Source organism: Carassius gibelio, chromosome B20 (assembly GCF_023724105.1).
Source record: "Carassius gibelio isolate Cgi1373 ecotype wild population from Czech Republic chromosome B20, carGib1.2-hapl.c, whole genome shotgun sequence".
Classification (NCBI taxonomy): domain Eukaryota; kingdom Metazoa; phylum Chordata; class Actinopteri; order Cypriniformes; family Cyprinidae; genus Carassius; species Carassius gibelio.
Window position 1 is genome coordinate 1,309,430 of NC_068415.1, and position 7,500 is coordinate 1,316,929.

Genomic DNA, 7,500 nt, shown 5'->3' on the forward strand with positions numbered 1-7,500 from the left:
TGTGTGTGTGTGTGCGTGTGTATTTATATATACATAAAAAATATACTAATTACATACACACACACACACACACACACACACGTAAACAAAAACTTTAATTTTAGATGTGATTATAGTTGATGTTTCTCCAGTCCACCGTTTAACCGGCTGCATGTGTTTTGCAGCAAATGTTTTAATTAATTTGAACATTTTAGTAATTATTTACACAATTTTTTATAATATAAATTACATATATATTAGTATTTATTTATTTATTTATTGTTAATGTTTCTTTGATTTTTTTTTACATATCTTTATATTTTCATAATTCTTTATACTTATCATTATTAACTTATTTATTTAAATTATTTTTAGTAGAAGGTACACTAAATAAAAATAAAAAATTATGAAATAACATTACCTAGGTTTAAATAAAATATAACATTTAACAATTTATTATTTATATTCCAAGTTACAAAATCAAATTCAAACCATGGTTTTAGGTTTAGTTTTTAATAATAATTTAAATTTTTTATGGTTTTAATAATCCTGATTTACAGATTTTTTTTTCCTCCCTTAAACTTTTTATTTAATATTTTTTACTTTTATTCACAAGTCCATTATAATAAAGACAGAAGATGGAAAAATATCATGTATTGTCACAAACCGGATCTGACGACCTGACGAAACCCTGTAGATTATTATAAATCATAACCTTCACTATAGACATGTTCATTCAGTTTATGAGCTTATATTTAAACCTCATAATGTCTGTAATGCGTGTTAAAGTAGATCTGAGGGTCACTCTCAAGCTCCACACTAAATGTTTAATATAATGCAGTCTTAATAAATGTTAGGGCAAAGCGTTCCAGAAGTAATTAGATATATGCTCTCGTAACGTTGAGAGAAACTGTCCTTGGAATTCCTGGAATGTCTTTATGACGTTATTAGGACTACATAATCTTTAAATAATATTCTAAAACACAAAAATGAGACATTTCTTAAACATTCTTAGAATATATAAAAGTTTTGAATCTGATATTCATCTTTTCAGCATCACATCACATGAATTATTCTTCATCATTCAGTGCATCTGTTCAGTTCCTCTTTTAAAGATTCTTCTTCACTGTGATTTATAGTTCAGTATTAGCTCTGTCACATCATTTCCTCTCAAACGAGCCGCTTCAGACGACGTGATGTGCTTCTGAACACTGAGAACTCAAGCTGCTGTGTGTCTTTCTCCTAAAGTTGAGCAGAAAGTAGAAGAAGGAGTTCTGAATCGCCCTCGTAATCCACTTTCTTTCTGGAGGATTTGAATATTTTACTGACTGACGAAATTTAGCCTCCATGCAAATTGATTTGGTTTTGAAATTTGACCGTGGGATCTTGTCTCTAAGCGTCTAACACGGCTGGCAGCCGCGAGGATTTCTGAATTCTGATGCATTAATGCATTGGGCGTTTTGAGCATTAAACGTTTCTGTTAAAGTCGCACTAGATTTGGGCTCTATATCGCCATCTGTGGCTGAAACACTGAACGAATGCAGAGAAGGGTTTTTACTTATAAACACATGTTCGATCATTAACTGAAAAATTAAATAAAATATTAAAAACTGCAGCTTGTTTTATTTCAGCTTCATTTTCACTTAGTTTATGTGCTAGAAACTATTATTTCTAAATAAAATACGAACGACAAAAACAGCAAAATTACTAAAACTTTAAAATTTAAACAAATTTTAATTATTTTTAATCATATTTTCATTTTTTTATTTTTGTTTTAATTTTTTATTATTTTGTTAAGCATTTTTGTCATTTGTATTAGTTTTTAGAATATTTTTTTAAATATTTCTAGATATTTTTTATTATTATTTTGAATTAATAATTTTTGTTTCAGTTTTAGTTTTAAGTATTTAAATACATAAAGTTAAATTAAATGAAAATAAATGTTTTGACTTGGAAACTAGCTGAAATAAAATAAGTTTATGTTTTATATTATATTTTATTTCAGCTAAAACAATTTTATTTAATGTAGCATTTTTTTTTTGGTTTGTTGGTTTAACTTTGTTACAGTATTATTTGCTTTCAGTTGTTTTAGCTAATATATTTTTATATTAATTTATTGTTGTATTTATACACAGCAGTTCATAGTTCAAAAGTTCGGCACTTTCTCATCCTAGTTATTTTTAGGAATATTTAGGACGGAAACATTAAAAAAATGTATTGCGTAAATGTTAGGACAGAATGTTCTTAAAGTAATGTTTCTGGACATTACTTTATAACTTAATTAATATTTGATTTAGGTTATTGAAAATGTTACTTTGTACTAAAAATTTATTCTAAGTTTTTTGTACTTGATGAATGTTTTCTTAATATTGAGGGAACATTCGTAGAATATAAAAAAAAATAATATTTTAAAATAAAGTTAGTAGACGTAAAGTTAAATAACGTTCTAATCTTGACAAAAAAAGGGTATTTTTACATTCATAGAATATTACAAATAAATGTTCAAATAATTATATGTTTGGGATAAAAATAATTAGTTGGCCGCTTTAAAATTGTTTTAAATAACATTATATTCTAAGTTCTTAAAAACGTTACATTTTACAGTAAAGCAAAACAATAACGTTTTTTGTAACGTTTCAATAAAGTTAGAATCACGACACCAAAACCTGACATTTTACTGTTTTTACAGTAGAATATTAAAAACAATGTTACATTTTGTTTAAAAACAGAATGTTGTAAGAAACACTTTAAATAACATTCCAATCACGACAAGAAAACTGGAAATGTAAACATTAATTCTCTGAAACAAAATTGTTATATTTTGGGTGAAAAAGTTAGTAGGACATTTGTAAGAAACGTTTTTGTAACCTTTAAATAACGGCACATTTCGACGTTTTACACAATGTTTCCATAACGTTTTGTTTAGTGTTTGGGAATTTCAGGCTTGGGATTTGAATGTTTACTGCTCTTTTTCTTTGACAGTCCTCGCTCGTGTTTGTTTTGCTGCCAGCGTATAAAGTCTCGACTCAACAGATGGTGGGTGCAGTTGGTCTAATCTACATACAGAAACAAAACAATGCATAAGTTGTGAGTGAAAGCTTCCTCCGATGGGCACTAAAGTCCTGCAAACACACTTTGCTTATTCCCCATCTGCTCGGAGCCAGAGACAAACTCTTTTATATGGAAAACAGCTCTTATATTTCCACCTGAGCGACAGTAGAGCGAAGGCAGATCCACTACAGTGAATGATTCTGACATTTTATTAATAGAGAAGCTGTCGGGGAGCAGCGATGAGGTTTTTATATTTAATAACAGCACTAGGATATGATTACACACTGGACGGAATGACACAATAATCAGGAGGAATGGAGAGGCGTGTAGAAATAAATACATGCACGTCTGTGACTCTGTTGAGGAGCTGCTAATTAATGTTCTCGGCTCGCGGAGGTCATTAAACTTGTTATGAGCTGTTTCTGGATGTTCATACTTTATGGTGCATGCAAATCGGATAATGGTGCATGTAAAATTTTCATTGATTTACCCTTGAAAAAATACAAAAAGATTTATTTTGAATGTTTTTAAAAGAAGTGTCTTCTGCTCAGCAAGACTGTGTTTATTTTACTGCTCAAAAACAGTAAAAATTGTGAAATATTATTAGAATTTAGAATATCTGTGTTCTGTGTGAATCTGTGTTAAAGTGTAATGTATTTCTGTGATGCTCCGCTGTATTTTCAGCATCATTCCTCCAGTCTTCAGTGTCACATGATCTTCAGAAATCAGAAAAATATGATGATTTACTGCTCAAGAAACATTTCTGATTATTATCAGTGTTGAACACAGTTGTGCCGCACAATATTTCCGTGGAAACTGATGGATTGGGTTGAGATATTTTGCATAACCCTGATATTAACACTTGTGTGCTTGTGTTTGAGTGTTTTGAAATGACTTCTAGTGGGTAATTATACAGTCATTGTGAGCTAATCACCAATCAGGAGTCCTGTGAGCACCAGCCAATCAGATTCAGCGCAGATTTGTCCACACACAGCGGTGTGGTGTGGATCTAATGTATGTTTGATAATAAATAAAGACAGAAAGCCAGTGTGAGAGAGTGTGTATTGCATGCATGAGTCAGTTTTGCATTGCACACACACACACATGAAGTGTAGAGCGGATCAACACACAGCAGAGAAATGCCACTGAATCGCTTTAAATACCGTGCATCTATGAATATTGTATCGAGGCTTTTAACTTCAGCACGAGGCAGGAGTGCATGAAATCCCAGGGTTTTGTGCTGGACGAGATGCTAATGCTGCATGTTTCTTATGTAATGCATCTTATATAACACACGGTGACGGTCTCTCAGTGTGAATAAACAGACTCAGTGATTGTGTCCTGAATAATGCAGTTTAATTCTAATAGAGGTCTGATGCTTGATGTCGTTTTCAGGTCAGATTACACGAGGGATTGAGGATTATAAATAGTGCATGTGCTTGAATCGTACGGTGTCCGGTTGTTACTGTAATTCTCTGGATCTGGAAAAACCTACGAACGGATTCTTTCAATAATGTCTTAACGCTTGTCTGTACATTTTAGCATTTTTTCCAGTATTTTAGTAAAACGATTTAGTAAATTACTTGTGCGTTTCGTCATTTATGTTATTTATTATCAACACAATTATCTATACAGTTTTTACTCATTTTATTTAGTTTTAGTTTTAGCTATTTTAATATATTGAGTTTAACTACATGAAAATATTGATTTTTTTTTTATTTTCAATTTAATTTTATTTTAGGTAGCATTAAAGGTTATCTGGGCTTTTAATAATGCAAAGCACAGACATGTTATCAATACATCATATGTGCAACATTTTACCGAAACATTTCTGGGATGTTACTATGTAACACTTTTTTAAAATGTTTCTATATTCTTCAGAACCTTGATTCAAAAGTAACATTCACGTGATGTTTGCAAGAATTCTAAAATGGAATGTTCCCTTAACGTTCGCATGACCATGTCAATTAAAAAATAATAATGATAAATAAAACAGACATTTTGAAAGTTCTGAGAACTTTCAAATGTAACATTCCAAGGATTTTGCCTAGAATGATACAATGTAACATTTGCGTAAAAATGTGTGTTTTTTTTAAAAGCATGATTCTTCAGAGAACATTCAGAAACAAAACAGGGATGTAAGCAAAACCTTCTTGGAACATGTATTTGTTAGCTGAGAAAACAGATTCATCAAAGCAGAAGAAGCTCCTTGGCGAGTTATGAACCTCTGACCGATTCCATTCATTCATAAAACAGCACATCCAGCTTCCTGCACAGAATCAGCTCATGCGTGTCTGACCTGTGTGTTCAGTGATGAGAGGAATCAAAGCATGAAAAGCCATCTGATTATCTCGGGTGTGAGTCTGAAGCTCGTGTCTATTCGGCTGAAGAGCAGCAGGTGCTGAGTTCAGGTGCGACGCATTTCACTGATGAGTGCACTACTGTCCCAAATATACACCAACAAGTGCTCCCATTACAGACACTGTAAGAAAAGAAAATCTAAATTGTGTTAAATAAACATATCTGCCAATACATATCAGAAAAAAACAACCTTACAACCGCAAGAAAAATAGTTTCCTACTACGTATTTTTAGTATAAATATCTAAACGTTCTTGAATCAAGATGCATTTACTTGACAAGTAAAATGATTTAAGATATTCAGTCTTGTTTTTTAAAAAAGGGTAAGAAAATAATCTTAATTTAACTTGTTCTAAGAAAAACAATCAAAATATTATTATTATTTTTTTTTACAGAAAAAAAACATAATATCTTAAGTCAATTTACTTGTACATTGTAAATGTAAATGCATTCTGATTCAAGAATTTTTAGATATTTATGCTAGTAAACAAGACCAAATACTTAGTAAGTTATAAGAGTTATAAGACATTCAGTTCTAAGATATTTTAATATTACAGGGATGTAATAAAAGTTTTTACAAATATTTGTAATTAATTTTTCTATTTAGATTTTTAGTTAAGAATGATGCATTTTTATTATTTTCTTCCTGTAATTTTAGTTCAAAATTGAGCGGTTTTGGTGTGTGTGTGTGTGTGTGTGTTTTAAATTATATTGTTAGCTATTAACATAATAATGAATATAATATTGTCTATACATAATAAAGACTGACATTAAAGAGACAATTAATATTAGAAAACATATTTCATACTCTAGATCCTGATTGAACGCGACACATTTGACGCTGATAGAAACACACCTGTGATGCATATTGAAAGAATTCAAGATTAATGCTAAAACATTGTAATATTTCTTTACATAAACAACCAAAATCTACATTTGAGGCTTATGAAATCCCATTAGCATCACCTTCTTCCTGATACGGGTTTATTTGACACTGTATTTTCACATTACTTTATCACTCTGATGTATAAATGATGTAATATAGTCCTGCCACTGATAGCCACATCTATACCGCAGAATAAATTATTGACACATATCTGCCATCACGCCATGCTTAAGTGATTATATGCTTTAACAGTATATTCTATTCATTACACGGCAGTTCCAGCAATGCCTCATGGGAAGGTGTTGTCTAGACCCAAGAGAAACTGCAGTATATTGTGATTACTCAGTGGTTCAATCAGCTGGATAATGTGTGTTCACTTACTCAAGGCTCACCGGCTGGAAAAAACCATCAGCGGTCCATGAGTTGTTAACAAACCAGTTCCCTGCGGATGAAAGTAGACAGGGTCTGATCAATGGATTTTAGCGCTGACTGTGTGATTGGAAATAATTGATTTCTTTTTTGGTTTTCTTAGTAAAAACCCAACCGGTAACCAATTTAGGTCGTAAAAACATTGTGGGAACTCTGTTTAGAAATGCTTCTAAAACAATGCATTTAGAAGATTACAAAAAAAATGTTTCATACTACATTCAGTTGACTTTATTTTGACCCAAAATATGGGACTACACAGGAACAAACAACAGAATGACTGGAAAAAAAAGACAACCATTACATTTGACAACTCACAAGGAACTAAAGAAAAACTAGGGCTATATATATATATATATATATATATATACACACACACGGGGCTAACAAGATAATAAGACACACCTGGGGAGACTAATCAAGGGGAACCAATGAGCAAACAGACTACAAACTGATTATAAACACCACAGGAGACAGGAAGTGACATAAAAGTCCAAGGCAAGGCACAAGAGCATGAAACAAAAACAAGAAAAAGTTGCTCTAAAAATCTAAATCCGAAATAAAACTGAAGACATCAAAATTACATTAAAAAACAGATAGTAAAAGTTGTTAGTATCTATGAACAACTCTTCAAATGCCACACTAAAGGGTTTCTGGTCACAAAGCAGAGATTTTCCAAATGGATAGTTGATGCTATTTCGCTTGCATACACTGCCCCAAGGAAGAGCCCATTCGACCAGAGGCATAGTCTCTTCTTGGGCATGTTTTCTACCATGCTATTATCCATCACACTCCCTAC

General features: G+C 31.6%; 1 long non-coding RNA gene across 1 annotated transcript in view; it reads right to left on the reverse strand.

Annotated features, from left to right (window-relative positions):
- Positions 1-4,987: 4,987 nt before the first annotated feature.
- Positions 4,988-7,500, reverse strand: part of LOC127984011 (uncharacterized) — an 8,472-nt gene continuing 5,959 nt past the window's right edge. Inside the window, exons 3-4 of the long non-coding RNA XR_008160523.1 lie at positions 6,657-6,717; positions 4,988-5,512 (exon numbers count right to left, since the gene is read on the reverse strand). This is a non-coding gene — a long non-coding RNA (uncharacterized LOC127984011). The remainder of the gene's footprint in view (positions 5,513-6,656; positions 6,718-7,500) is intronic.